General features: G+C 32.9%; 1 long non-coding RNA gene across 1 annotated transcript in view; it reads right to left on the bottom strand.

Moving 5' to 3' along the window:
• Positions 1-9,535: 9,535 nt before the first annotated feature.
• Positions 9,536-23,224, bottom strand: part of LOC143246018 (uncharacterized) — a 71,067-nt gene continuing 57,378 nt past the window's right edge. Inside the window, exon 2 of the long non-coding RNA XR_013025727.1 lies at positions 9,536-9,795. This is a non-coding gene — a long non-coding RNA (uncharacterized LOC143246018). The remainder of the gene's footprint in view (positions 9,796-23,224) is intronic.

Below are 23,224 nucleotides of genomic sequence, written 5' to 3' on the forward strand. Positions count from 1 at the left end.
TCTTATAAAGTCGATTTACAGGACATGAATTAGTAATTTTATTAAGTAGACACAATTAGCTAGTATAGCCCTTTATTTGAACAATGTATGTAACAATACCCCCCGTGTCTTTATACGTCTTAGCAAACAAATGAGCTTTCTACTCTTTCTTTTGTTGCAAAAATATTTTAAAAGTGAAGCACTGGTTCACCACAGTAAAGATGGATAGATATATATTGATCAAGCAACGGAAAGGGGTTAAGCTCTTTTATATTTAACGTAATTTTCTATTATCTCTTTGTGCAGAAAGTGAAAGTTATTTAAAACGAAGTTCCGAATGGTTTAATGAAAATGAATATGTTGAAATGTTGTATCGTTTAACACTAATTACTTATTTTCTTAACTGTATATTTTTCCTTAGCTTCGAATCTGATTTAATTGAATCTTTCAAGGACGTTTGTAGATAACAACTTTCAAAAGAAAACGTGACTGTTGCTAAATCTAAGTTCTTTGGTTTCATCTTCTAATCGTGGAAAATACATGTATTTGAATGCCGTGTAACTTATTGAATACAGCGATCAAAATTGTGAATAATTATGAGGTTGACTGTTTTTTCTATAGCATAGCCACATCGGGTTATTTGCTGAGTCCACCTAGAGGAAACGAACCTCTGATTTTAGGGTTATAAATCCGGAGGCTTACCGCTGTATCAGCGGGAGGGCAAATAATTGTGTATTAAAAAATTATTCACATTCTACGCTTACACAGCGATATGTCTGTGGAGTTACAATACTAGAAACCGGGTTTCGCTACCTGTTGTAAGTATGGCACAGATAACTCATTGTGTAGCTTCGTACTTGACTGCAAACAAATAAGAAGGTATTTACTACGACTAATAAAGTATTCAAATATTGTCATAGTTTTATTTTCATATTTAAATTTAATTTTACATTACTTATAAAAACTTAATAATTCTTACATTATTACGATATTCGTATTAATAATGGATAATTTGTAGTCTTGTAATGCATTGCCAATTTTTCCAAGTTGTATTGGAATAATTTTTATATATTAATCCATTCTTTAAAAAATATATAAAATCGATAAAAAATGTAAAGACGTATATCACGAAAAGTGGCTTATACGAAATAAATGTTCTAACATTCACAATGTCTAGGAATTTTGTGAATACTAAAACATCAACTTTGCATTGGTCAATTTTCGTCGTAAATTTTTTACACTTTTTGTTTCTTCTTACCACAACGGTTTTTAAAGTAAATTTTCTTTTTAAAAGTATATAATTATAACCATAAAATATTCAAGCCGTAAACCAAAACACATTAACAGGAATTTTTTTAAGAATACGCTGAATAGGGATCTTGGGGTACAAGCTACAACGTGCAATTATAAAATGTAATTTAGGTTTTGCAGGTGACTGAGTAAGAAGGAACACATTGCGGTGGGGATACAATGTCTATCAGTCTGAACCTCCAATTCGCTAGTCCAAGACGTCCCACATCTATATCATCCTTCACTGCCTACAGACAGTTGGAGGAAGGAGACTGCTCTCGCAAATTAGAATAAGAAAAAATTAGAAAAATAAATAGAAATGAAAATAAGGTACTACCATTTGGAGGTAAGTAAAATAAAACTTACCTCTTGAAGTTAGCATTCCTGCCCCAATATGGTAGAGACACTAATTAACACGACATCATCAAAGTGATAGTTTACTGTGATTGTCGTGCTTTTATATGCGGCTTAAGGTGTACATCCTCATAAAGTAGTCCCAAGTTCTTAAATGACCTTATTTTTAACTAAACATTTTTACAAATTCTCAAGAGAATTTCTCTGATTTTATTATTCTTGTATTTATTTAATACATTTCATTATATGACACAAATTTTGCTTCTGGATAGTATACGTTATTTCTTAATTGCATATCTTGTAAAAGTACAGAAAATGGCCATTACTCCCTTCAAACTTTGCTTTTGTGACCTGAATAATGAAATTTAGAAATTAATCTATTTTCTTTTGTAAAACGGGCAAATTTGCACATTTTCATTTACATAAGATCTGAATATAACATATGAATCAAGATTTACATATATTTATACTAAAGTTATACAAAGATGTTTAAAAGTGAGTAGATTTTTCGAGATTTGCGACTGTAATGTAAATTACTTTCACGTATCAGCGTCCAAATATAGTCTCCCATGATGTTTTCGTTATACGCTCCTTGGTAGCGGCGTTCAAAGTCCATTATATCTTGGTTGAAGCGCTCGCCTTGCTCCTCAGAGTATACTCACATGTTCTCCTTGAATTTATCAAGATGACCGTCAAGGATATGGACTTTCAGGATCATCCTGCAGCCCATTTTGCCGTAGTTCTCACCAGAGCCTCAACCAGTTCCATATAATTCTCGGCCTTGTGGTTGCCCAAGAAGTTCCGAACCACTGCAACAAAGGTGCCCCAAGCTTTTATCTCCTTCCTACTGAGCTTCTTGGGGAATTCTGTGAACTCCAGGATCTTCTTTATTTGCCTCAGACAGCTTAGGGAAGAAGTCTCTAATATACTTGAAGGCTGCAGACTCCTTATCAAGACCTGTGACAAATTGTTCCATAAGACCTACTTTTATATGCAATGGTGAGAACAACGCCTCCTGGAGGTCCACTTCTGGCTCACACTTGACGTTGTGCCTCCATATAGAAAACTCGGCCTGTTTTGGCCAGTGCTTCCTGTTGTTGTGCGCTGCGGTGTTCCTGCTTTCTCAAAGGCAAAGATAACAGGGAAAACTTGGTAAAACCTCCTCGGAGACCCATGAGGAATGCCATCATTTTGAAGTAACCTCCCAGTCCTACTTATCATACTTCATAGCTCTTTTTTTCTCCTCCGCACCATCCTACAAAAGAGCAAAATAAAATTATTATGAAGAATACATTTATTTCATCCACAACTAATGTGTAAGAGGTTCATGCAAAATATTTTATATGTGATATTTTTTATGCTATTGGAAATCTAATAAAATTAAAAGATATTTAAATTTTAAAAGGTCTAAAATTTGTATAATATAAAATCTTACTATTCGAGCAAGCAAAAATTGTTTGTCTTACCTTCTAGAGGTTTTTTTTTTGCGATGCTTGAGGGTAAAATGAGATGCCCAGGGTTTGTCTTCATCCCCGACAGACATACCGAAATATGCCTTGTAGGCTTCACACATTTTAGCAGATGCTTTCACAGAGTAATTTTTCGCTCTTGTCTTGATAAATTAGTTACATACATAGCAGAATGCGTCTGAAGAATACTTGTAGCTTCTTGATGCCATCTCTGATAAAATCAGACAGGTCTATGTGCTCACTTAGGCAGTTAGAACTAAACTGAAGTGGTGAGTGGTAATCCCCTATATATATATATATATATATTACTATGGAAAGTTCTAGAAAATTCTTATAAGTTCTACAACATTCTTGTAGAAAGTTCTTGTAAGTTCGAGAAAATTCTCTATCAGCTATTCAGCACTGAATCTATCTGGAATGTTCTGGAAAATGGGTAAATTTGAAAATTTCATTACTCAGGTCACAAAAGCAAAGTTTGAAGAAAAAAATGGGTATTTTCTATTTACTTTAGGCATAAGCAATTGGGTTTGAGTTCGTTTTGAGTTTCGAACAAAGCTACTCGAGGGCTATTTGCACTAGCCGTCCCTAATTTAGCAGTGTAAGACTAGAGATAAGGCAGCTAGTCAACACCACCCACCGCCAACTCTTGGGCTACTCTTTTACCAACGAATAGTGGGATTGGCCGTCACATTATAACGCCCTCACGGCTGAAAGAGAGCATGTTTCGTGCGACCGGAACTCGAACCCGCGACCCTCGGATTACGAGTCGAACGTTTTAACACGCTTGGCCATGCCGGGCCACTAAACAATTGGGAAATAACATTTCTGCTCAAGAAAAAGTAAAAATTGTGTTACATAGTGTTTTTATATTTATTACAGAATAATTTAATAATTTTATCTAAATTTTTATTAAATCCATCAGCTATTAGTTTTCGTATCAGTATATCAACATTATTGATAAAGTATTGTAATTTATTGCACATTTTACAATAGCTGAATAACTGCGAAATTATAATGCTTATATTAGATAGGTATGGCACATTACTATGTAAGGAGGATAAACAATAAATTGGAACATCAAAATATTTTCTTTTATGAAAAATATTTATATTGATATCCTTTTTATGAATTACTTTAACTTCTAAATCTAAATAATATGCATCTGTGTTAGAAATGGAAGTTTTTTAATTTATATTTCTTTGGATAAATGGTGTCAATAACATTATATATTTCAGAGTTATTTATGCTGATTAAATCATCAATATATCTATAAGTTAAAGCAAAAATTCTTGTAAGTTCGAGAAAATTCTCTATCAGCCACTCAGCATTGAATCTAGCTGGAATGTTGTGGAAAATGGGTAAATTTGAAAATTTCATTACCCAGGTCACAAAAAAACAAAGTTTGAAGAGAGAAATAGGTCTTTTCCATTTACTTTAGGCATGAGCAATTGGGAAATAACACTTTCTGTCCAAGAATAAAAAAATGTAAAAATTTCGTTGCATAGTGTAATCAATGCTCAAATTCACAGCAGTAGAACTATTGAAATCTTGGTTTAATCCATAAGGATGTTTTTAGTTTTAAAATGTAAAAGTTTTCTCTTTGAAGACTATTGGTGTCTTCATTAACTATTTCTAATATAGTTATCTTAACCGAGGTAAAAGGGCGAATCCTGAAATGTTTCAATTCTGTAGGATTCATTAAATTGTTTTTAGCTTGAGATCTATGTAAATTTATACATATATGTGATGGGTTTGAAGTTTCACCCACATATTCCATATTACATTTAGTATATGTTAATAAATAAATTATATTTTTTTATTTTACAAGATGAATTAGTATAAGTAATAGTATGAAAATGTTTAGAACAGGACATGTGAGACATCTTTTGCTGTTACATTTTATTACATTAGCAGCAATATAATTACGATAACCAGCTTGCTGGGATAAGTTATAGCTTAAATTAATATATTTAGTTAAGGCTGTTAAAGTTAATTTCATAAAGTTTCAGCAATGCAACAGAAGGTGTGACACTGTCAGCGACTATTCATCTACATTAAATAAAGTTTAGTGAAATTAAATAATCTGTATCTAAATGAAGTTAAATGAATAAACAAAATCATGAAGTAAGACTGTCTTAAAAACAACAAATTCCAGCTTCTGATTAATTATAATTATAACCATAAAATATTCAAGCCATGAACCAAAACACAGTAACATGATTTTTTTTTAAAATACGCTGAATCTTTAAATAAAGGGAAGGTGGTATCCTAGGGTACAAGCTACAACGTGTGATTATAAAACTCATCGTATGTTTTGGAGGTGACTGCGTAAGTAGTACTCACATTGCGGTGGGGATACACTGTCTATCAGTCTTAACCTCCAATTCGCTAGTCTCACATAAGAACATTAGAAATTAGGAGAGCGAGATGTGTGTGCTCAAGCCCATAACGTCCCACATCTATATCACCCTTCACTGCCTGCAGACAGTTGTGGGAAGGTGACTGCTCTCCCAAGGTAGAATAAGAGAAAGATAAATATAAAAAAAGTAGGATCTTTTCAGCTCATACAGTGTTTTTGTTTCGGTTTGTTTTTGAGTTAAAATAACAAATTATATAATTAGTCAAAGATTTCAATTTGCAGTTTTTAACGCAGTCCTTTCTTATGATTTTACTTATTTTATTATTTAACTTTATTAAAATATATTATTTTCACTAAAATATATATATATACATATATTTCACTTTCCGGATTAATTTACGCATGAATACAAAATGAAACATACTTAATTAAAAATATTTGAACAAATAAATTTTAATAGTACAGATACGTATTTTCACGAAAACTGTAAACTATTGTAAGCTACTGTAAAGTGTTGGAAACTACTGCAAAATAAAACAAACATTTTGTAAGCAATTGTTTCAAGGCGGAAATCAAAATATGATTTTTAAGTTAAGTTGTCTTTTATTCCTTTGTACGTTAAGCTGTTGGAGTGTTACGCATCATACGTGTATATATAATTATTGTTAGATATACAGAATTGTTTCAGTTTAAGCAAGTTTTCATTCGATTATGATTAAAAGCAATAAATTATCGCAAATTTGTTTACTTAATTGTGAACGAATTGTACATTCTTTGCTTCTTTTTTTGTCATTTGGTATTTGTATCACTGTAACATGTTACTAGAACCTTCCAAGTTTTATTCCTTGTTTTCATTTAGTATTTTTGCTTCATACTATCGAGCAATGTGTAGAAAGTTGAAGGCCTCAGTACAGCTACAAATACGTATATAAAACGAAATCCAAGTAAGCAAAACAAAGTGAGAAAAATCAGTGAGAAGAGTAGTCAAATATATCTGTACTGTGTGTTTTTAAGTTTAACCCTAAAAACCATGTATTAGTGTTTATTTTTAAGTGGAATTTTCCCCAAATGTATTGTAGTAACATAGCAGGGAAGAATAATTCGTCTTTTCAGTTGTTTTCTGAAGTAACTGAACCAGACTGTGTGGACTTTGACAAAATGAGACAATTATTTAAAGCACTGAATTCAAATGCGATGATTAACTCTGTAACGAACATTTGTATATACGTTTACCTTGCTTTAATATATTTTTTGAAACAAGTTGACAGTGTGCTGTTTCTTTATCGTTCAAAGTTATCGTCAAAAAGTCACACAATCCCACTGTAAATAATCTTGCTCTCACATAAATAAAAAAGAGGTAATCATCTAATTCGTAAGGTTTTTGAGTTGAATTTTACATTAAAATATTTTTTTTTCTCTAGCATGGCTTAAAAGCTTACTTAATAACAACTGAGATTTCAGACCAAAACTTGACATTTTTCGTACAGTACACATTTAAGATATAAAAAAAATGATTAATGGTTGAAAAAAGGAGACAGAACTTAATTCCCTCTCATGATTTATCGGTTTACAACGATCCTCTAGAAATATCTTGTAAGAAAATTCAAAGTAACGGATGCACTTAATCTTGCTCAAAGCACTGAAACCAAAATATGTGTACACAAAAATTTATGCACTAATAAATATCTATGGGCCAAATATTTAACCGGTTGTATTTTTTTTTACGCTATAGCATTTAATACGTTCATTTTACCACAATAAACAGATTCAGTTATTAAAACATAGCTTTCAGCCCTTCATGGTATGGCTTAGTTGATAGGTCGTTGCAATCTTGAAGAGAATGTCTTTCTTCAAAAGATGACTTTTTACACCACTGATAAAGTGTCATACGTAAGTTATCTTTAAAAATAGTTTCGTTGGCTAGTTGAAGAGTTAAGCATAAAGCTACACAAGGGACTATTTGTGCTTTGCTCACTACGGGTATCGAAACCTGGTTTCTAGCGGTGAGACTCCACATGCAAACTACTGTGCCACCAGGGGGCAACTTTCATTGGAGAAGCATTTGTCAAAACTGTGGTTAAGGAAATTTTTTTTTTTGAATTTTGTTTTTATTTGTCACGAATAAATAGTCAAGGTCGTGCCTTAAACCATTAAGGACTAATAGGGTTGTTTATATTTACAGTTCTTAGATTAAGTAATATGAACGTGCATGCTTTCTTTAGCTCCAAAACAAACATTTTCTTTACTTGAAAAACCGTGTTCGAGCTTTAAAATGAAGATATAAGAGCATTTTCAAATGCTTTCACACGGACTTTGACTGATACTTTGAGTATGTACGGAGAATACAAGTTCTCGGTATTCTGACGTTTTTATTCCTTATGAAGAAAAGGTAACAAGAAAAGAAAAACAGCTCACAGAAGTGATGGGACCAGTAAAGAAATCACTTAAAGATGTTTGATGTTAAATGATATCTAATAGGAGCTCAAAGATTCAAAGAAAGTAGAAAAGGAGACGTTTAGGAGATATGAGGACGAATAAATAGGCGTGAGAGGCGAATGAAGAAAGTAATAAACCTATATAGCAATTTGTTGTTATGTTTACATTGGCATAATAGTATTTTAGGACACCTGAAAATCTGGAAAAGTATTGTCGACAGGTTTCAAACAAATGTGAGTTTCTAACAAGTCAATAATAATTATTTTATATCAGATGTCAAGTGTAGATGTGATATTTGTTAAAAGATAGTGACATTCTGTAAAACTTTTAAACTCGTAATTAAAAGCAGAAAACATTATTGGATTTCACACAAAACTGAATGAATTTTGTGGTTAAAATATGTTTGGAAAAAAACTCCTGTAACGTTGAACGAATTCGGTTGTATCTAGAAGTTGTGGGTAGTACACATTGTAATATAGAACATCTGCAAATGGAAAGTCTTGAACTTCAAAGATGAAAGGGTCTGTGACTGATGAATTAAGTCTTATCCTTGTCTATTTTGTATGAATATCCTAATTTAAATAAATATAAATTTGCAACTTGTGGGCCAAAATTCCCTCTTATTGGAATTTCTTCTGTGTGTTTCGTTTTTGGAAGACTTGATAGCCAACTTGCACAGGTGTGCTGTCAAGTAAAAAATATACATAGTGTGTAAGAATTTGTTTCATGTGAAACAGTGGTAAATCTTATGATTGGTATTCTAATAGATTCTCACGTGTTTACTGACGCATAGTGTAAGTTTTTCATTATCGGCTCAAATACCATTCTAAAATATGCAGAAAACTGTCAGTTCTAGGTTAACATGTTTCACTGTAGTTCTGAATATCTTCTGTTGTTGTTAAAACTACATGTTGCAAATCAATGTATTAACTATTGTTCATATTTATCATGTACACTGAACTGTAATTTATATTATATTCTTATTAACAAGTTTACCCTGTAAACTGAATTATGAACTACAGTTTTGGCCAAAATAAGGTAATTACACTATGTGGCACAAATTTTGTTCCTGGATAGCATGTGTTATTTCTTAATTGCTTATGTTGTAAAACTACAGAAAATGTCCATTATTCTCTTCAAACTTTGCTTTAGTTACCTGGATAATGAAATTTAGAAATTAACCTATTTTTATGTAAAAATGTGCAAATTTGCACATTTTCATTTAAGTCTAAATAAAACAACATATGAATCAAGATTTACATGTATTTATACTAAAGTTATGTAAAAATGAACAAAAATGTTTAGAAGTGAGTAGTTTTTTGAGATTTGTGACTGTAATGTAAATCACTTTCACGTATCAGCCCCCAAATATAGTCTCCCATCATGTTTTCGATATATGCTCCCAGGTCACAAAAGCAAAGTTTGAAGAGAAAAATAGGTCTTTTCCATTTACTTTAGGGATAGAAATTGGGAAACAACATTTACTACCGAGGAACAAGAGAAAAAGTAAAAATGTTGTTACATAGTGTTATTATTAAGATGAAATACAATTATATTTAGCACTGTCAAGCAGAAAAATGCTTGTTATATTTAACATCTACATATGTAAATTGTAAAATGTGACTGGTTCTATAGACATCATGAGTTATTTATTAGAAATGCAAACACATTTTTAATACATGTAAAGAAATACATAATTCAGCACTTCACCTATTACAACGAAACCTTACAAAACTTCCTAGAACACAAAAGTATTGCCTAATAGCAGAAACATCGCCTAAGTGTGATTCCTCGAGGAAGCGCTTTTGATGTTTCGCTGGAGGATATGTAGGATAGTTCTTCCACCATTTGGAATAGCTGCTCAAACATGTACTGCACCCCCTCTGCATCTACAGATTATACCTGCACCTGTAATTTGTATAGCGAGACAGGTTCTTTTAACATCATGAACGACTTATTACAACAACAAACAATTATATTAGAGAGGCGTATTGTTCTGCATTTCACCTACTGTAATAAAACCTCACCAAAACATATTTAATGACAACATATAATAAATTATTATAAATAACGTCTGTAACCTTGTATCAGTTCTCATTAAACATTCAGTACTTAGTTGGCCCCCTAGTATTCTAATAACCACCAAAACACGACGTAGTATGCTGTGGATAAGGTTATTGATGGAATCCACTGTGATTTAGTTCCAGCTTTTCAATAGAAGTGCTGCAATTCAGCTAAAGTAACTGGTTAAGGGTCGTGGTTAGAAATTTTCCGTTTCAGTTCTGCTCAAAAGTTCTTGATGGGATTTTAATATGGAGACTTTGCTGCCCATGTCAATGTTTTAACTTCTCCTGGTTGAGATAATCCTGTGCAATACGTCCTCTGTGGACAGTGGTATTGTCATCTGGGAACACGAAGTTTTTATACAAATCTTGCCCTAGCATATGACAGAAATATCGCCTCCATATAATACCTATAGGAGGCGCCAATGACGTTTCCCTGGATGATATAAAGAGCAGTTTATACACTAAAATGAATAGCAGCGCAAATGTGTACTGCACCAGCCCCTTATGGTGAATGCTCGTTAATATCGGTTTGCAGCTTGCCCTTTTTGCAAAAATAATCTCGTTTGATCAGTCTCCTATTTATTGTTCTTCTGGACACCTTGAAATGAATGCTTTTATTCCATTCCTATTGTAAGGCGTTGCAAAACCTTTTCCTGACCTTGACATGATCAAGTCATTTTGGGCAGCAGTCTTTCGGTGTCTACCAGCACCCTTTCCTGGAACAACGTTTTCTGCAATTTGATGACATTTCAGGATTCTGAATTCAGTACATTGGATATACCCTAATGTTCTGGAAAAGTCGGTTTTCTTCTACAGTTTATAGACAGTCGAATAATTTAATGCCATATAACTTCTGGCACATGACAAGGCATCACTCCACGCCAAGTCCAAAATGTTGACTGTTTCGAAAAGATTACACCAAAAGCACACCATTTTATACAAAACAGGTATGTATTTGTGTTGTGGTGAAGAGATGCTTAGAAAACTTCATGCAGACAAGAGTAACAACTCATACATATTTATCCAATCATAAACAACCTTTTCTGTTACTACTTGGGCATTTAGTCAATAATTACTCCAGATATGTAGATAATAACACCAATATGGAATATCATGCTAATATTTTATCCAAGACTATGTATTACATCAGTTTATTTGTAAATTGAAGTCCTGGTTACATATTCTTTGTTGACACGTGTATCCTGCAAACTGAAGTACTTGCTGCCTTGTATAAAGTTAACGGTAACGTTCTTTAAGCTAAATGACTTCATATATAATATTATGCATGGTTTTATAACGAAGCATAATCAAATGGAATTGAGTACCTTTTCAAAGACTGTCATAAAAATGTTCGTTGAACGATCTCTATTACATTATGTTCATAAGTATGTAATTCACTATGAACACCTAGAGATACAACTTGTTCATTGTTCATTTCGCATGCTCACATATTTATGTCGAATGTAAAGTGTCTTTGTTAAAAGTGGAGGTGGGAGTGGTCTTACTGTTAACTTTGAAATCAACAAACATGGGGCAATGATTCTTTTCTTCTGGCTCGATTTATGGTTGGGAACGTTTTTTTTTTCTCCGAATAGTGTCCAATAAAATATTTCACGTGGATAGAGATGTGCTTCGTATTTTATCAGTACTCTTGGAAGACAAAAACAAAGACACTTAAAAAGTTAAAAAGTTTTATATGTGTAGCAAATTTCATTATCTAAGGCTTATACTTTCTCCTTATGGCCCGATATGGCTAAGTGTGTTAAGGCGTTCGACTCGTAATCCGAGGGTTGCAGGTCCGAATTCCGGTCGCACCAAACATGCTCGCTCTTTCAGCTGTGGGGGTGTTATAATGTTACGGGCAATCCCACTATTCGTTGGTAAAAGAGTAGCCCAAGAGTTGGCGTTGGGTGGTGATGACTAGCTGCCTTCCCTCTAGTCTTACACTGCTAAATTAGGGACGGCTAGCGCAGATAACCCTCGAGTAGCTTTGCGCGAAAATTCAAAACAAACAATACTTTCTCCTTAATGTATCTAATTTACTTCTATTTTTTCATTCACAAATTAATTTTATACAACGTATTTTATATCCATGTTTACGTGTAAAACATGTCGCGTTATTTTTTTTCCTCTTCCCTATGTTTAAGCTTATAGTTTTCAGTGTAGTTACAACTCTCGTGCTTGTATCAAATATGAATAGCATGCAGATTCTTCTAGTTATTCTGTCAAATCTTGGAATGTGAATTATTCAAAGCTTTAGTGCAGTTTTAACCCACAGGTCATTCGGTGCTCAAGAACAAAAAGAAAATTTTAAAACAACTCAAAGACGTTTCACGAAAATGACATTATTCTATAAATTTAATAAATACTCTTCTTGCTAAGTCTAAGTAATTTCCGTGATCGAAACTACAGAAAACATGATAACAGAATACGGAACGTGAACGTAGGAATATTCTTCATCCAAATAATATCAACATATTTAATGTAATCCACACAAATACGGAACATGAAAACAAGGTCAAAAACTTAAGGATCTTATAACTCTTAACTGATAAACACTTTGAAACAAGTCAAAAGCAGCAAGAAAACTTACTACGTGCAAAGCTGAAGAAGAAAAAGAAAGATGTAATAAGGAACACATCCAGTGATAAACGATGTGACACGTACAATCTAGTTACAAATCATCGGCTATGGTTTCTTTTGAATTTCACGCCAAGCTACACGAGGGCTATCTGTGCTAGTCCACTCCTAATTTAGTAGTGTAAGACTAGAGGAAAGGCGACTAGTCATCACCACCCACCGCCAACTCTTGGGCTACTCTTTTACCAATGAATAGTGGGATTGATCACAACTTATAACGCCCTAATGGCTGAAAGGGTGACCATGTTTGATGTGACGGGGATTCGAACGCGCGACCCTCAGATTACGAGTACATTACCTTAACCACCTGGCCATGTCGTTCTTTCAGTCGGGAAATATCTTTTAAGTTATTGCCGACAAAAATTATAAATATGAAAATATTTTCTTGTTCAACTGCCACGAAAATTACATCAGCTAAATTAGAAAGAAACTGTTCGGCATAACTCGAATTTAACAACAACAAATTCGAACTCTGTCAACACGCAATATTTTATAGAGTAAAAATATGGACAACTGTTGAAATGAGAAACTTGAAATTTTTTCCATAATATTTTCATAGAGTGAAGTTGATTAATTAGCTGTCGTTAAGACTAAAGCAGTACAATAAACTATTTTCATTCTGTCCGCCACTTGCATCGAAACCTGGGTTTTGGAGACTTAGCTACCGTTGAATCATTTTAGTTATTTTGAAATAACTTATTATTTTACACACATGCGTGTGTATATATATATATAAGTATTATTTCTCTGACTTTTTCAAAGTGTTTTCACTGTTGCTGTGTAACTAGTCTTTAAATGGCTTGAAGTGAAAGGAAATGCGCCGATTAATCTTACCTATGTTGTAGTTGAGAGAAATGGATTATAAGGAAATATTAGTTTACCCTTTAACTCAGTTGGTCATGTAGAAGGACTTTCGTTTGTCTTAGATCAGAGGAAGTAAAACAAATACTTCAGATAATCTATCTCTTAACTAGTAGTCGTCTTACGATGCGAGTACACTTTCTCTCATGGTAGAGATTTGAGAATTTATTATTTGAGGTGTTCAGATATAAAGCAATTTACTTTCGTCCCACTCATGATATAATGGTATTACAACTAGAGAAATAATCCTATGCCAAAAAAAATGGATGTGAAAGACAGATATACCACGAAAAAAAATATTTTATCTGGGAATGAACACCGGAAACATCTACCCGTCCATCTGGAACCTGAAGTTAAAGTTAAAACAAAGCTGCGAAAAGAGGAGAAATGCTTGAACTTTTAACACAAAAATACACGAAGTAGGAAGGGTACAATACAAATGAGCTATAGAACTGTTAACACACATCAGAGAATTAGATCTTATCTGAGAGAGAATTGCTGTTTTGTAATATTTTTTGCAGAACTTGGAAAACATTTATGCAATATGTTTTTTTCTTTTGTCGTTGGCATATTCCTAGTTTTATCTAGGTATCTCATTGGAGTGCTAGTTATTTAAAGTATTTGCACTTTATGAATGTTACACACATACTGCAAGTTATCAGCTTAGTTCCTTCAGTGGTCTAATAAAGACTCTAAATAAGTAAGAGAGTGGAAGTATTGGAACCAATAAAATGACTTCCTATTCGTAGAAGGTAATTAATCCTTACCCACATTGCAGTGTGAATTCCACATGAACTTGTTATTTACCGAATATTTTAATTATGTTCGTGAAGGTGATAGGTGTGCCGTATTGTTTTATTGTTTTGACGTTTGTAGAAAACAAAAATCCGAATTATGATCAACCTGCTACTTGTTACACCGTATTGTGATTTGGTCGAGAAAAGGTATGATTGAGGAGGATCACATAATATCTCCTGTAACACAATATCATCATCATAGTGCTTAACCCCCTCGTTATTACTAGCAAGACACTCTTTAACAACTTGAACTACAACACCTATTTACAAAAACACCATAAGTTCGTGGCTGTGGCTCATGTTTGCAATATGTCACATAATTTGCGGACATCTTGTGCATATATGTAGGTGTGGGGGAGTGTAATTTATTTGACACAAGATTTTATATAACTAAAATATATACATGTGTGTGATAGTCGTTATTACTCTAACTACTGGAGAATATTGTTATTAATACTATGTCTACATTTTTCGCTTGTACCTAAACATTACACACCTTTATTTGAAAGGAAATCACAAGTTTATACAATGTACCGATTACACGTTGTGAAATATAGTTGAAAATTGAACGGAATTTAAAAATATAACTCTGATTCGAGGTACAGAGATGATGGTGATTTTAATCTTTCAGATCATAAGGCGAGAGCTGAAGGAGGTTTTTCCCACCTATCAACTGAATTTATTTTATTGTTTTACTTCCCAAAGTGTCCACTGGATTGTTTCTCAGTAATTTTGTCTTGGAGAAAAACATTTTAAAATAAATCAACAGGAAACTCTTGACGTATCAGTGATGTCATCTGCCACAAAGAATTTGGGAATCTTTTGTTCTGGTATGAAAAATGTCGTTTGTATGTTATTGTTGTTTTTTGTGTGCGTATTTCTTTTAGTACAAGTTATATAGGATGAAATCTAGACTGAAAGTGGACATTACTTTCTTCAACGCAGTTTGTGGAGTTGATTGATGCAATGTTGTCCACATTGCTGAGAGGAAGCTCTTTCAACAACGAAGGAAACTACAACTCTACACTTTCGTTGAATAAATGGTAAGAGTAAATATATTAAACAAACACATACGAATTCTCTCTTCCTCTCTACGTATACATATTTGTGAGATTTCCGTGGAATACTTAGTGACACAGAATTCTGGCCAAAGTAAAACGAAACTTGTAAAGGAATTAGTTGCTGCTTTTTTTATTTTGCCTTAACCCATAACAATATTTTACTCGCTAGCATCGGCTACAATCAGTTATTTGTTTTGTGCTGTTACTTTCAAGTGTCTTCTGTACAGTATTCAGACAAATGGTGTTTCCAAGAAACGAAAAAGTACACAGTATTAAGTGGAAAGGGGTTCAGTCAACTAATGTAAATATGTGAATCTACTACTAGCCAGGCATTTTTTTTTAACATTATAGCATAAAAGGAGAGTATGTTATCTTTAATAAATGTTAATAAATTATGGAGAGTGCTCCATACACCACATATAATGATGGTAATACTAATGTTATTGTAAAAAAAGGCTCGGCATGGCCAGATGGTTAAGGCACTCCATTCATAATCCGTGGATCGCGGGTTCGAATTCTAATCACACCAAACATGCTCGCCCTTTCAGCCGTGGGGGCGTTACAATGTAACGGTCATTCCATTATTTATTGCTAAAAGAGTAGCCCAAGAGTTGGCAATGAGTGGTGATAACTAGCTGCCTTCCTTCTAGTCTTACACTGCTAAATTCGGGAGGGCGAGCGCAGATAGTCCTTAAATAGCTTTGCGCGAAATTCAAAACAAAGAAACAATTTATAAAAACAATTTTCAACCGGACAAACCGCTATGGAGTACACAGAGTTGTGTGTTATTCAAACACTATCGTATAGGTTGTCAGAAATGATGGGACAAGTACTACCACTCCTTCTCCAAAGTATACTCTAACGTTACATTTCATAGCTAGCTGAAATAAATACATTTTGTAAAATCAAGCTTGAGAAACAAAGAGACAGGAAAGTCGAGGTAGTCAAACAGCTAGTTGACTCCACACTACGTCTTTACTTTAGGCTTGTTATACCAATACTCACTACACTTATAAGGTTTCAAGATCCCCTCCCCATTTACGACTCCTCCTATTTCGAGAAATCAAGCATGACGTGACATACACTATTGGCTTTTCTATAGGTAAGATACTAACCTCATACTGAATCTCACAGTGAAATAAAATTCCTAGATACAAGTCATGTAATTTAATGAAAAAGCACCAACTTTGGTGTATATTTGTGCAATTACCGAGAAAATATCGCTAAACGCTTAATGTTTTACACCATTCAACAATTAAATATGGTACATTTTAACCATCATAAAATTACATCTTGTACCAAGACTGGGTTACAAATAAGATTTTGAAACACGTATCTGCTGTTAGCTCTTGGTTGTATTTTTTAAGCGATACATGGTATGTCCCTTATTTTCAACCATAGAATGTCTTCATTAGTTAGTTGCTCTGACTTATTCATTAGCCTCTCGTGGTTTCTCATCTGCCTTTCTTTCTTCAATGAATTTGTAATCGCGGTCTATTAGACTTCAGTATAACTTTGAGAATTAGTAAGTACCTAAAACTCTCGAAGTAAATTACAGTTACTTGTTTCTGAGAGATGTCGTGAGCTTTAGTTTCCCACCGAGACTGATTAGATGACTTGAAATCCGCTTGTCTTTGATCACACATTCGTTATTAATGAGCTTCAAGTAACAATGTATTCGTTATTGTAGACCACTTGTTATATACTCTCATGCGAAATTACATGTAATCACGATAACTAAGATGCAAAATGTATATATATGGAACGTTTTTTGAAACGCTCATTATATTTTAATATATTTTCTTTGTGTTTTACATAGACTTTATTTCCATAATTTGAATATTTCAGATTTTTCTGATGGTATGATATGTTTATAAATATATGGTACACTGCAAGTGAATCGTTAGGTTGGATCTTCTGTTAAACAGTTCTTAAATATTTTCACTGAGAGAGAAATAATCATTAACGAAACTGTCTGTGATTAATCTTTGGGTGAAAACATTTCGAGAAACGAAAAACTTGAGACAGGTTCTTGTATTTATGATTTTGTTTGACTTGAAAACAAAATGAAAAACAGCTTTTATGTGTCTCTGTCTAAAGTAGAATATCCACTGTTACTCTTATGATTTTTCTGGCATATTTAATTTGTGAAACCATAAATATATATAAGTTAGAACTGAATACTCTTCCATTCTTAAGAATTAATAGCTTGGTATGACCTGGAGATTATGGATCACGAATAGCAAACTCCAGGAAGTGGGTTCGAATCCCGTCATGCGTACCACTTCAACCGTGTTTGTGTTATAATGTGATTATCTGTCCCATTATTTGCTTGCGAAAAGTAGTTCAAGAATTCTTGTGTTGACTAGCTGTCTTTCCTCTTCTCTAGCACCTCAAAATTAGGGGCGACTATTGTAACATCCCTCGGGTAGCTTCGCGCGAAATTCAATGAAATAATTAAGCAAACGCTAATGTAAATAGAACTAGAAAAGTCTTATATGAAAAGCGGGCCAAACGTTAAGCAGGTTTCTGGAACTTATCTGCATAGCTATAATTTCACTTCAACACATTAACAGCATATAAAGAGGCCTACAATGATACCGTTGACTAATTCGCTAAACCCGTTGGAATTATAGAATATATTTAAATTATACAACATTTTCAGTGTTCGTGACAGAAATTGTGATTGCTGTAATATTCATGCGAAGAACGCAAAGAAAACTTAGCCACAATCACCACAAAAATCGATGCATTTAGTCAGAAGCCAAGACACATATGGAAATAAAACTGAACTAAAGGTTATGGTGGAAGATATAACAGTTAAAAACGGATACACGTATGGAGCAATAAGTACAATGCAGCCAATTACCACATATTATAAAAAAATCAGTGAACTTGTACTGAATTAAGGCATACTCGGCTGTCTGTATTTTATCATTCTTTTAAGTAATAAACAAAAAGTGAAATACCTTGAAATATGTATTTTGTTACCATGATATATTCGTATTGCTCGTTTTAGAACAAAGTTGTTGAAATAAAAAATTCAACCTATGATTTAATCATTCACATTTGTACTCGTCCACCATTGGGTGTATGCATAGCGTTCACGTGAACAGTAGTGCAGGTAATGCACTTTTATGGCATAATTATTGATGTACAATGGTGACCATTTTTACCGAAGATAACCCTTTTACATCACTGCATTTTATATATGCTATTTTTACACATACAAATACACGCTGCAGTGAGTCAACAGCTGTTCGAAGTGAAGAAGGAAGCTTGTGAACGTTTGGTTTAATTATATTTGTTATTTAGCATAAGAAGATGTTCTTAGCTTCACTATAAGAACTTTTTGGATCCGAATATTTTCTTTTTTAACCAGATTTTTAATTTGAAGACGGAAACACTACTCTGGATTAATATAAGCTATGGTCGAGGAGATAGTTACTGTGCAAGGATTTCTACTGCCTTGAAAACATTAAATCTTACTTCTTTGAACAGAGTGCCTTTTTGGTATTGCATTGGTTAACAGTCTTGCTACATGCATATCTTTCTTTAGAGAGGATTTTACACAGTATTATAATCGTGATTAAAAGCTTATATAATTACTTAACTGTAACATAGTTACTAGCTGTTTATTGATTCTTAATTGTTTCTTTTTTGTTTTGTTTTTTTAATTTCGCGCAAAGCTACACGAGGGCTATCTGCGCTAGCCATCCCTAATTTAGCAGTGTAAGACTAGAGGGAAGGCAGCTAGTCATCACCACCCACCGCCAACTCTTGGGCTACTCTTTTAACAACGAATAGTGGGAGTGACCATCACATTATAATGCCCTAACAGCTGGGAGGGCGAGCATGTTTGGTGCGACCGGGATTCGAACCCGTAACCCTCGGATTACGAGTCGAACGCCTTAACACATTGGCCATGCCGGACCCATTTTTAATCAAACCCCTAATTTTAGCGTTGTAAATCGATAGATTTACCGCTATACTAGTGGGGGCCTGATTCTTAATAACTTCGGTTGTTTATTTGCTACCTTCTTCAAGAAAGTCCTGAAAAGGACCAATTTTGTGGTTAACATGTTTGGGCTTTAAGCTATATGTTTGTCACCAGCAATACCGAGTGTAGGGCGCACATATACTCGATTCAGCAGCATTACTCATCAAAATCTCTACCGGCCTACCCTCAGGTTGAAATTCTTTCAGGTAGAATTAGAGTAAATGAACCTGTAAGACCTTGGGCGTGAGCAAATACGTCATTCGAAATGGTTTGACACTCCTGAATTCAAAATTGTAATTAGATCTCAAATGGACCAAGAGATGGCGGACCTACGAGTTAAAAGTTTGTTCTTGAAAAACAAACAAACCCAGAACTGTTTTATGAGCCACTAATCCGCAGCTAAAAATTATACGTTTGTTTGAAAAGAAACAATGTATCTAAATGAACAAGTAATTTTGTGTGCAAAGTTTGAAGTACTTTTCTTGTTGACACAATATTGATATCTACGTGTGTTCCAATAAATCAAACTAAAACGCTGTAGAAACTGAAAAACATTAAATTAAAATATTCTAAAATGCGAATGACTTGTGGATATCTAAGGCATTTTAAGATTATCCTACATAGAGAAATATATAGAATGAGATTTGTGCGAAGAATATAAGTTCATTTAACGCATGTGTGAAAAAACAAGACGAATTATGTTGAATGATACATGTGTCATATTAAAGACGTTATAAATAAATGTTTAAATTATTTTGGTTTTCTGCAATATAAACATCACACTCTTGCAATAGCACCTTTAAAAATTAAGAAAATTCCAGCGTTTTTTTCTAACCTTCCACGAATAAAGTCAATGTCATACGATAACCAGCAGAAGATGTTTGTACTCATTACACTACGTAACATAAATTTTGTTTCTGGATAGTATGTGTTATTTCTTAATTGCTAATGTTGTAAAAATACAGAAAATGGCCATTATTCCCTTCAAACTTTGCTTTTTTGACCTGGATAACGAAATTTAGAAATTAACCTTTTTTCTATGTAAAAATGGGCAAATTTGCACAGTTTCATTTACATAAGGTCTGAATAAAACAACATATGATTCAAGATTTACATGTATTTATACTAAAGTTTTACACAAATAAAGAAATATGTTTAGAAGTGAGTAGTTTTTAGAGATTTGCGACTGTAATGTAAATCACTTTCACGTATCAGCTCCCAAATATATTCTCCCAACATGACGAGAAAAATAGGTCTTTACCGTTTACTTTAGGCATAAGCAATTGGGAAATAACACTTTCTGCCCAAGAACAAGAAAATGTAACAATTTTGTTAGATAGTGTTATCAGCGATATTTAGTAGTAAATAAAACTGCGATACGTCTGATATTAATGATTTTGCGTTACCTAAGGTAACAAACTCATTTTAAGTTGAAATATTGATAATTTATAAAATGAACACTCCAGACAAATTTAAAAAACATTATTTTCAATTACTTTTATTGTTTAATGTTTGAATATTGTAAACACATGAGTTTTAACTGTTGGTTAATTTTTTACTCCTCCTCTGAAAAGTTGTTTAGATGCTTCAACTGAAGTCGCACTTAAATGGCGCCCTGGTAGTTAAGGCGCTCGACTCGTAAATCGAGGTTCGCGGTTTCGAATCTTTGTTACACCAAAATTGCTCGCCCTTTCAGCCGTAGGGGAGTTATAATGTAAAGGCAATCCAACTATTCGTTGGTAAAAGAGTAGCCCCAGAATTGGCTGTGGGTGGTGATGACTAACTGCCTTCTCTCTAGTCTTACATTACTAAATTAGGAACGGCTAGCGTAGATAGCCCTCGAGTAGCTTTGAACGAAATTCAAAACCAAACGAATTTAAAACTCAAGCAAACATTAATAGTGTATTCAAAGAAAATCACGATTTACCGTAATGAAAATAAGTAAAATGACCAGCAAAAAGAAGGATTTAGAACTATTATTGGCACTAAAGTAAATTAAAGTCAAATCTTAGAATATTTATAAAGTCAGCAACAAATAATTACAAAATTGAAACAGAAGTGCTTTGTTTTCCTTCCACTTTATTTGCTTTCATTACACAAGAATCCGTAGAACTGTGTGATTTTCACGAAAGTTCCAACACTTGTCACCTAGTAAAATCACTGAGAAATATACGTTTACATGTACAATATGCAACAAATATTAGATTTTCTGACTAGTAAAGTTTCATAAATGTCTGAAAATGTTAGTTCATAACTTACTTGGTGTAAAAGATTTTATATGAAATGAAATAAATGCCTTAAGCTTCATTGTATGCACTAAGACCCATAAGACATAAGATACAATTCTGGATTATAGCAAGAGAAGTTTCAGGGATACTACAGGTAGAATACTTGTCTCGGTATATATTAAAAAAAAAAAACATTTTTAACTAAGTGGCTAAAATGTATTAACATCTCAATAGAATAATTAAGATTTATTTATTAACCAAATTTTAGTGTGGAAAATTCCAAATTATTAGTTGATAAAGTTTTATTAAAATTGAGATCTTACCTTTTCATTTACATAAGGTCTACAGGGATTTTACTCTGAACAAATGTTAATTTATGTATTTGTTTTGTTGTTAAAGACTCATTTATCTTAAATATTAAATTAGTTACAAAGAAAAAAATCCTGATATTGCTGATTGGAATATGGGGAATAGATCCCATCTACAAGTTTATTGCAATTGACGGAACACCCATACCTTTAAAGTACACACATTTTTATGTCATCCAGTATGAAAATACGAGCTGATAAACAAAATGTTAACACACTCCAAAATACCTGAGAAAGAACTGAAACGTTAGTAATAAACTATATGATGGATAATTGTTTATATTATTTATTGTAGTAATCTATATGATGGATAATTGTTTATATTATCTTTCTATTATTGTGGTAATTTATATGATGAATAATTGTTTATATTATTTATTGTAGTAATCTATATGATGGATAATTGTTTATATTATTTATTGCAGTAATCTATATGATGGATAATTGTTTATATTATTTATTGTAGTCATTTATATGATGGATAATTGTTTCTATTATTTATTGTAGTAATCTATATGATGGATAATTGTTTATATTATTTATTGTAGTAATCTATATGATGGATAATTGTTTATATTATTTATTGTAGTAATCTATATGATGGATAATTGTTTATATTATTTATTGTAGTAATCTATATGATGGATAATTGTTTATATTATTTATTGTAGTAATCTATATGATGGATAAATGTTTATATTATTTAATGTAGTAATCTATATGATGGATAATTGTTTATATTATTTATTGTAGTAATCTATATGATGGATAATTGTTTATATTATTTAATGTAGTAATCTATATGATGGATAATTGTTTATATTATTTATTGTAGTAATCTATATGATGGATAATTGTTTATATTATTTATTGTAGTAATCTATATGATGGATAACTGTTTATATTATTTATTGTAGTAATCTATATGATGGATAACTGTTTATATCATTTATTGTAGAACTGATATTTGATCCTGAACTTCTCAACTTTTTAATGCCATTTACAACATGCAGGCCAGGCATGGCCAAATGATTAGGATGTTCGACTCGTAATTTGAGGGTCGCGGATTCGAATCTCCGTCACACTAAACATACTCACTCTTGCAGCTGTAGGGACGTTAAAATGTGACGGTCAATCCCACTATTCGTTGGTAAAAGAGAATCCCAAGAGTTGACGGTGGGTGGTGATGAGTAGCTGCCTTTCCTCTAGTCTCATTTTGCTAAATTATGAACGGCTAGCGCAGATAATTCTCGTGTAGAGTTGCGCTAAATTTAAAACAAACCAAACCAAGAAATATTGCGGGAAAGGTCACCAAA

This window comes from Tachypleus tridentatus, chromosome 3, assembly GCF_004210375.1.
Source record: "Tachypleus tridentatus isolate NWPU-2018 chromosome 3, ASM421037v1, whole genome shotgun sequence".
Classification (NCBI taxonomy): domain Eukaryota; kingdom Metazoa; phylum Arthropoda; class Merostomata; order Xiphosura; family Limulidae; genus Tachypleus; species Tachypleus tridentatus.